Here is an 8,425-nt window from a genome sequence, read left to right as displayed (position 1 = left end):
TGATACTGAGCAAAGAACCCAATGGAGCTGTGCCCAGACTCTTCACCCGAAGAAACTGTGAGATAACAAATGTGTGTTGTAGTTTGTGGCAAGGTGAATGCAGCAATAGAAAACTACTACAACCATCTTGAAGGTGTTCTTTCCAAGAGCAAACCTCTGAGGATGAGAGATCTCCAAAAAATATAAATGAAAGTCATGTACTGTCCATGGCAGAAAGGGTTGTTGGGACAGCAGGAAAAATTATTGTTAGTGCCAAGAACTGTGCAGGCAACAAAGTATTAAAATCATATAGAATAGGGGAATATTGTGAGCTGAAATGTGTTCTTCTTAAAATTCATATGCTGAAGCCTAACCCTCAGTCCCTCAGAAGGTGCCTATATTTGGAGATAGGGCCCTTTTAAAAGTTGGACAGAGTTGGCCGGGTGTAGTGGCTTACGCCTATAACCCCAGCACTTTGGGAGGCCAAGGTGGGCAAATCACCAGATCAGAAGTTCGAGAACAGCCTGGCCAACATGGTCTTTCACCAACATGGTGAAACCTCATCTCTACTAAAAATACAAAAATTAGTTGGGCGTGGTAGCGGGTGCCTGTAATCCCAGCTACTCAGGAGGTTGAGGCAGGAGAATTGCTTGAAACCGAAAGGCGGAGGTTGCAGTGAGCCGAGATCGCACCACTGCACTCCAGCCTGGCAACAGAGCTCTCTTCAACAGAGAGAAAAAAGGTGGTCAGGGTTAATAAGGCTGGGCCCTAATCCAACATGACTGATTCTTTATAAGAAAAGAAAAGGTTGCCACACAGTGAGACAGCAGGGATGCATGTGCACAGAGAAAGGACTATGTGAGGGCACAGTGAGGAGATGGCCATCCGCAAGCCTCAGAGGCAACCAAACCATTGACACCTTGATCTTGGTCTAGCCTCCAGAACTGTGAGAAATAAATTTTTGTTGTTTAAGTTACCTAGTTTGTGGTATCTTATTATGGCAGCCTTAGCAAATGAATACAGGGGATATCTTTACAGCACATATGAGTAACAAAATATTTAAACTCAGAATACAGATGGCCCCTGATTTATCATGGGTCAACTTACAATTTTTTGACATTAAGATGGTACTCTTACAACCACTCTGTTTTTCACCTTAAGTACAGTATTCAATAAATTACATGAAGTATCCAATACTTTGTTATAAAACAGACTTTCTGTTAGATGATTTTGCCCAACTGTAAGCTAATGTAAGTATCTTTGTTTTTGTTGTTTATAACAGAATACCTGAAACTAGGTAATTTATAAAGAAAATTAATATCTTTCTTACAGTTATGGAGGCTGAGAATTCCAAGGTTAAGGGGCCTCATCTGATGCAAGCCGTCTTGCTGATTGGGACTCTGAAGAGCCAGAGGTAGTGTGGGGCATCACAGCATGAGAGGGCTGAGCATGCTAACATGCTAGCTCAGCACTCTCTTTTCCTCTTTTTATAGAGCCACTGCTTCCACTCCATGATTACCCATTCACTCATTCATCCATTCGTCTATTCATGAAGATAGAATCCTTCTGATCCAACCACCTCTTAAAGGCCTCCCCTTTCAATATTGCCACATTGGGTATTAAGTTTTTAACAGATGAAATTTGAGGAACACATTGAAAACATCCCAGTAAGTGTTCTGAATATGTTTAAAGTAGGTTAGGCTAAGCTATGACATTTGGCAGTTAAGATGTATTAAATGTATTTCCAACTTATTGTATTTCCAACTTATGAGTTTATTGGAATGTAACCTGATAATAAGTTGAGAAGCATAAGTACATGAAGAATTTCTAGAAATAGTAAGAAAATGATAATCCAATACAAAAATGGGCAAGGTAATTGAATAGTCAGGATATATATATAATGCTAACATGAAAAGTTGCTTAAATCATAATTATTATCACAGAAATAAAAATTAAAACTACCTACAAGAATGAAGAGAAAGATATTAACAATTGTTACTGGAGTAACTAGATTATTCAAATATTGCTAATTAGAGTATAAATTGTTATTAACACTTTGAAACTCTTTGACAGTGGTAAAGAGAAAGTTTAGCCTATGCATAACCCCTACCCAGCAATTCCACTTCTGGGTAAAATGTTACATGTGTGCTTCTAAAAACATATACTAGAATGTTCATACCAGCATTTATATAATGACTCTGCTGCTGTCTCAATGATTCTGTCTTCTCCAAAACACATGTGTTGAAATCCTTCCCCCGAGGGTGATGGTATTAGAAGGAGGAGTTTGGGGAAGTGATTAGGTCATCAGGGCAGAGCCCATATGAATAGGATTAGTAGCCTTATGAAAGAGGCCCAAGAGAAGTCACTCACCCCTTCACCAAGTGAAGACACAGCAAGAAGATGCCGTCTATGAACCAGAAAGCAAGCCCTCACTAGACACTGAATCTGCTGGTGCCTTTATCTTGAATATTCCAGTCTCCACAACTGTGAGAAATAAATTTCTGTTGTTTATAAGCTATCCAGTTTATGGTGTTTTGTTACAGCAGCCCAAATGGACTAAGACAGGCTCCCAATTAGAAATTTTCATCAATAATAAGATAATGAATAAATCATATTAAAAATTCTGTATTCTGTAGAAATAATACAGCAATTATTGCTACATGCAACAACTTTTATGCATGTCACAAACAAAATTTGCAAAGACTGACACCAACCTTATGACTACATTAAATACATATTTAAGAAAGCACAAATTTTCTGGTTTTAGAAATCATAATAGTGGTTACCTTTTGGATGTAGTGTAATATGCATAGGATGGTGCATGAAGGTAGTTTCTCTGCTGCTGGGAGTATTTTATATTCAGACTTGATTTGTGCTTACACAGGTGTGTCTACTTTGTCAGCATATTTTGTTGTGTACTTATAAATTTGCATACTTTTATGTCTATATATTTTACTTCAATATCATGTATTTTTTAGAAGTAGAAACTCATTATACCATGTTCCAACAGGCTTTTGGATCTTTCCTGTTATATTGCTCTTTAAACAATGTTTGTGTCTAGAAAAATAAATGGACTTGATTATTTTCCACTACTACTCACTATACAAGTTTCAAGTTTGCTTCCTCCAGCAATTTCTCAGGGAGTTTTAATAATTCTAGACTATTTTTAGGTTCATTTCTTGGTTTTTACTGCTGATACTCTGCAGATAGTATGAACTTTGATCCTGGACCCAAAGCTGGCTTCATGGGCGTGAGATCTGTTCAGTCTCAGAGCGACCCACACTCAGAAAAGCTCCATGCTTAGTTTAAAATTATGTTGTCCCCTTTTTGAGACTCTTGATAATTTTCGCCTTTGAACTTGTGTCTTGTAAGTGAAGTCTGATGAGACAATAATGCAAAGGAGACAGGCACAATATAGCTATCCACCTTCCTATGCTACATGAGTACACAAGTCCTGTGACTCTTGAGGTATAGGCGTTTGGCAAAACTCAAACAAGGAAAGCACGTTACCTCTACCACTGATTGATCAGGAGCAGTGACAGCCCCAAAAGCTCACCCATTCTGATCAAACCAGAACTTGCATCAAACAGGAAAAAACATAATTGCATTCTAAGAAACACCATGACCCAGGAGCACTGTCATATCCTTTCTTACTTGTGTTAATTCCCTGTACTAGTCAACCACTGACACTAAAAATAATGACACAGCAAGAAAGGGAAAGATAGAACTACCTATTGTTCCTCTTCATTTCAGTGCCTGTTTAGTTGTCAGTATATGAAGGCAGAAATGTTGGTAGAATGTGCATGTATCAATAAGATAAACAAAAGCAGTTGAGTTCGTTTTATACAGTTTCCACTGTTCTTGTAGAATAAAACACATATGCATATATGAACTATGAAACATGAATTATGTAATTTCTGTGATTTCTTCTTCTAACACACATTCATATTTGCATTTAAAACTATCATTAGACACTATATAAATTAAGGGTAAAATTCCAGCTCATTTAAAACTTTAGTGTGTGTTTTGTTTTGTTTTGAACTTAGAAAGACTTAAATAGTACTTCAAGTATACCATAACACATCAATAGAGAGACAACGGAAGAAAGTAAAAATTTTGTGTTTTAGCACCATTACTAGTAGTGGTTTTTTTTCTTGCTTTCTGAAAAAGAGGCCCTGTGCTTTTATTTTGCACTGGGCCCAGGAAATTATGTAGCCAGCCTTGCTTATATACCTGCTTGGTATATGTCTAGGATTCTTTTTCTCACAAATGGCATATTTTTCCCACCCAAATCATTAGACAAGTGACAAAATTTTTATATATTTATCTGGGCCACAAAATAGAGTTTCTCTGATCCATGAAGACAGTGAGTACCTAATTGTTTCTAGCTGTTAGCAGGAGCCTGTTACCTTGCTTCTGGGAGTATATCTGTTGCCAAGACTTCCGTGAAAGTGTATATAATAGCACCCTCTGATAGCTGACTATTCATTTCTGGTGACTGGAAATTTCTTTGCTTGTTTCAGTCTTAGCTGTAGTATTTATTTATTCTCCTTTATTTTGTCCCATAGCACATAAATTTTTAGTTAAAAGGGATTATACTAAATCAGATGTTTTTCTGCCATACCTTCAAAAGTCTTTGTCAACATTTTACAATCATGACATTCTTGTTATTTTGTTATTCCCCCTAAAGTTGAAGATATGAATTTACATATTCCCTGTATCCACTTGCGCTGGACTTTATACCCACTGCTTCATGTTAAACTTTGGTAGCATTTATTCCTGTATAGGATTTCATGTCCCTCATATAAACATTGCCACTAGAGAACTGGTCACTTGAGTTCTTTGTGGATAATTCTTTTAAAAATAGCTAACAATAATAATGACAAAGCTAAATAAGCCATATCTATGCTATGAATTCACCATACTTTCCTTTGAATCCCTTTCTGTCTAGAAAAGAATCTTCAAGTTTTTCTTTGCTTTTTTTCCTTCACTCTTTATAATCCAATGTGATTCAGCATCTCTCTAGACAAATCAAGATATGACTTTTAATTTTTTCAATGCTAACACCAGAGAAAAGAATCTTTATTTGTGAACATAGGTTAAGTGAAAAAAAAAAAAGAAACTTTATGTTTTCACCTCTTCTGCACTATGCTTATAAATAAGACAATTATTATGAGTTAGGCCAACTATACAATCATAAAAACATTTATTCATAAATGTTTGTATAAACAAATTTATATATTTATTTAGAAATATGTTTAGTACATGTTTATGTACTAAAGACATTGATTTATGTTTAGCTTTGCATTTGGTGGAAAATTATAGAACTAATGACTTACAGTGGAAAAAAGAAATAATTTTTCATATTACAAAAACATCATAATTTAGAGATTGCTCACTTCAGGTCAACCACTCAAGATACTTGGGGTTTTTTTACATCTTCCTCGTGGAGCAAAATGGCTGCTGATGCTCTAATCATCATTCATTTTTGCTTTGGGTTGGACATATTGCCATTCTTAACAAAACTGTAATGTATGTATTTGTTTTATGAAAGAAGAGAGAAAAACAAATACTCAGTAGGTAGTTAATAATAATGTCTAGCCTATTATTATTATTGATATATTTTAAACAATGTACCAGGTTGTCAGAATAATCCACTATTTCTCATTATATGCTAATGTGGACACCTTTGCTTTTCTTAGATTTGTAAACTGTTACCAATGGACGGTTGGTATTTTACAATCATAAGAACTAAAATTAGTTACTAAGTAGGGGAGTGCCAGTTAGAAAGCTGGAAGCCAGTAAAATTAATTGAAATAAGAGAAACAATCTATGCAACAGGTCATTGATATTTCAACATTTTAATGTGTTCATTCTTATTTGAATATGAAAAATCTCATGAAAATTCAGCTACAAAAATAAGAACTACTCATTAAAATTGTTATAGCAACAATTTGTAAGCATTTCGCATAGAAATAAAAGAAGCTGCTCTACATACGAAGTTCTTGCGTCCTGTAAATAATTAAACAGTTGGCTGGGCGCGGTGGCTCACGCCTGTAATCCCAGCACTTTGGGAGGCCAAGGCAGGTGGATCAGATGTTGGAGACCAGCCTGGCCAACATGGTGAAACCCCATCTCTACTAAAAAATACAAAAATTAACTGATGTGGTGGCACACACCTGTAATCCCAGCTACTTGGGAGGCTGGGAGGCTGGGGCAGGGAGAATTGCTTGAACCTGGGAGATGGAGGTTGCAGTGAGCTGAGAGGTGCCATTGCACTCCAACCTGCGTGACAGCGCAAGACTCCGCTCAAAAAAAGGCAAAAAGATTAACCAGTCAAATTGAAAGAATGTAATTTTAATTTGTTTGGCATTGAAATAAGAGACGATTACAGCATGACCTGAAATTCTTTTTTTTTTTTTTTTTTTTTTAAAGTTTTGGAAACATTAAGTCAAAACATATGCCAATGTGTGGTCAATCATTTGATATCTATGAAAGTTATTTCTAGAAATACCAATTCATGGTTAATTACAGCAATCAATGCAAAACTTACAGATATATTAATCTGAAATGTTCCTGTGTCCTAATCCAAGAAGCTATAGATTTTAAAATAAATTACAAAGGAAAAAATGCTTAATACATTTCCATCTAATCACAAGCTACACAGCCATTTGGTATTAAATAATTCAGAAATGCTCTTGTCAGTGAATTAAGGTCAAGTATGTTTGATTGTCCATTTAATGCCACGAGAAAAGGAGAGTGAAATAACTTTACAGGGCTGCTGAAATACAAAATAAAAGGTCTCTTTATGACATCCTTCATTGTTCCTCCACTGATCAAAATTGTCATACTAATACAAGAATATTGCTTTTGAAAAATAAAGTAGTGTGGAAAAACATAAAATTTAAAGCTATATTTTCATTGCTCACATTGGCACCACACTCCTACTCTCACCTATCAGAGGCAACTTTTTAAAAATTATTATTGTAGATTCAGGGGATACATGTGAAGTTTTGTTACACAGATATATTGTGTAATGGTGAGATTTTGGCTTCCAGTATGCCTCTCACCTAAATTGTGAACAAAGCAATCCTCAGAAAAAAGAATAAAGCCAGAAGTATCACATTACCTGACTTGAAACTACATTACAAGACAATAGTAACCAAAACAGCATGTTACTGGTACAAAAATAGACATAGAGATCAATGGAGCAGAATAGAAAAACCAGAAATAAAGCAAAATACCTTCAATCAACGTATCTTTGAGAAACTCAACAAAAATATACACTGGGGAAATGATGTTCTATTCAATGAGTGAAGCCGGGAAAATTGGCTTGCCATATGCAGAGGAAAGAAACTGAACCCCTGTCTCACCAAATACAAAAATTAACTCAAGATGGATTAAAGACCTAAATGTGAGACCTAAAAGTATAAAAACTCTAGAAGAAAACCTGGGAAAATCTCTTCTGGACATTGAACTAAGCAAAAAATTTATGACTAAGACCTCAAAAGCAAATGCAATGAAAACAATAGACTAATAGGACTTAATTAAGCTAAAAAGTTTCTGCAGAGCAAAAGAAATAATCAGAGTACACAGACAACCCATAGAGGCAACTATTTTAAACAATTAGGTCTTCAATTTTTTTTTTTTTTTTTTTTTTTTTTTACTATTTCTTCAACAATATGATCCTGGTTTTCAATTATTTCCTTTAAAAGATACTTGGACTTTCCATCTCTATAAGTCATGGCAAAAGATCTCACTCATATCCCCTCTTTTTCTCTTAAAAGTGAGAAATTTTCTATTTTTCCTTCTTGCAAAGTGTTGAAAACTATGTTCTTTTCTTCTATTAGTAATCTTTTTATAGTTAAGTAATATTCTTTGTCTTGTATTTTTTGCTTCATCAACATTACACATATCACTTAACACTCACAGTGGAAGTTGCAGAAATCAGAGCACTTACATTTTCCCATCCTCTACTCCAATTCCATTTTTAATTTACCGATAACTATTTTTGTCACTTTAACACATTTGTAACAGAAAATGCCAACTCAAAGTTAGTGACAGGTAATTTTGGCTCACTTTCACAAATCACATAGACAATGGACTTTAACCACTTTCCTGTAGCTAGGCGGGACTATGATCCAATTTTGACAAACAAAATGCTGAGGCGGGTGGATCACTTGGGTGTGTGAGCCCAGCTCCTGGAGAATATGATAAAAAGGGGTAGGCTCAGCTGGCTTGCTCCTTAGCATTTTGCTCCTTTATTCTTTCTCTTTCTGCCTACTTGAAATATGAATATAACATTTGGAAATATCATACATAGGCTTCATTCGATAATGAGGAAAATCTTGAGAATGAAATTTACATGACAAAGATGGTGACAAATCATGAATAGTTATTGGATTTCTCCAAGAAATTTTCTGAGCACTTTTGTGAACCTTGACTT

Source organism: Chlorocebus sabaeus, chromosome 7, assembly GCF_047675955.1.
Source record: "Chlorocebus sabaeus isolate Y175 chromosome 7, mChlSab1.0.hap1, whole genome shotgun sequence".
In the NCBI taxonomy this organism is placed as follows: Eukaryota; Metazoa; Chordata; class Mammalia; order Primates; family Cercopithecidae; genus Chlorocebus; species Chlorocebus sabaeus.
This window is presented reverse-complemented; position numbering follows the sequence as displayed.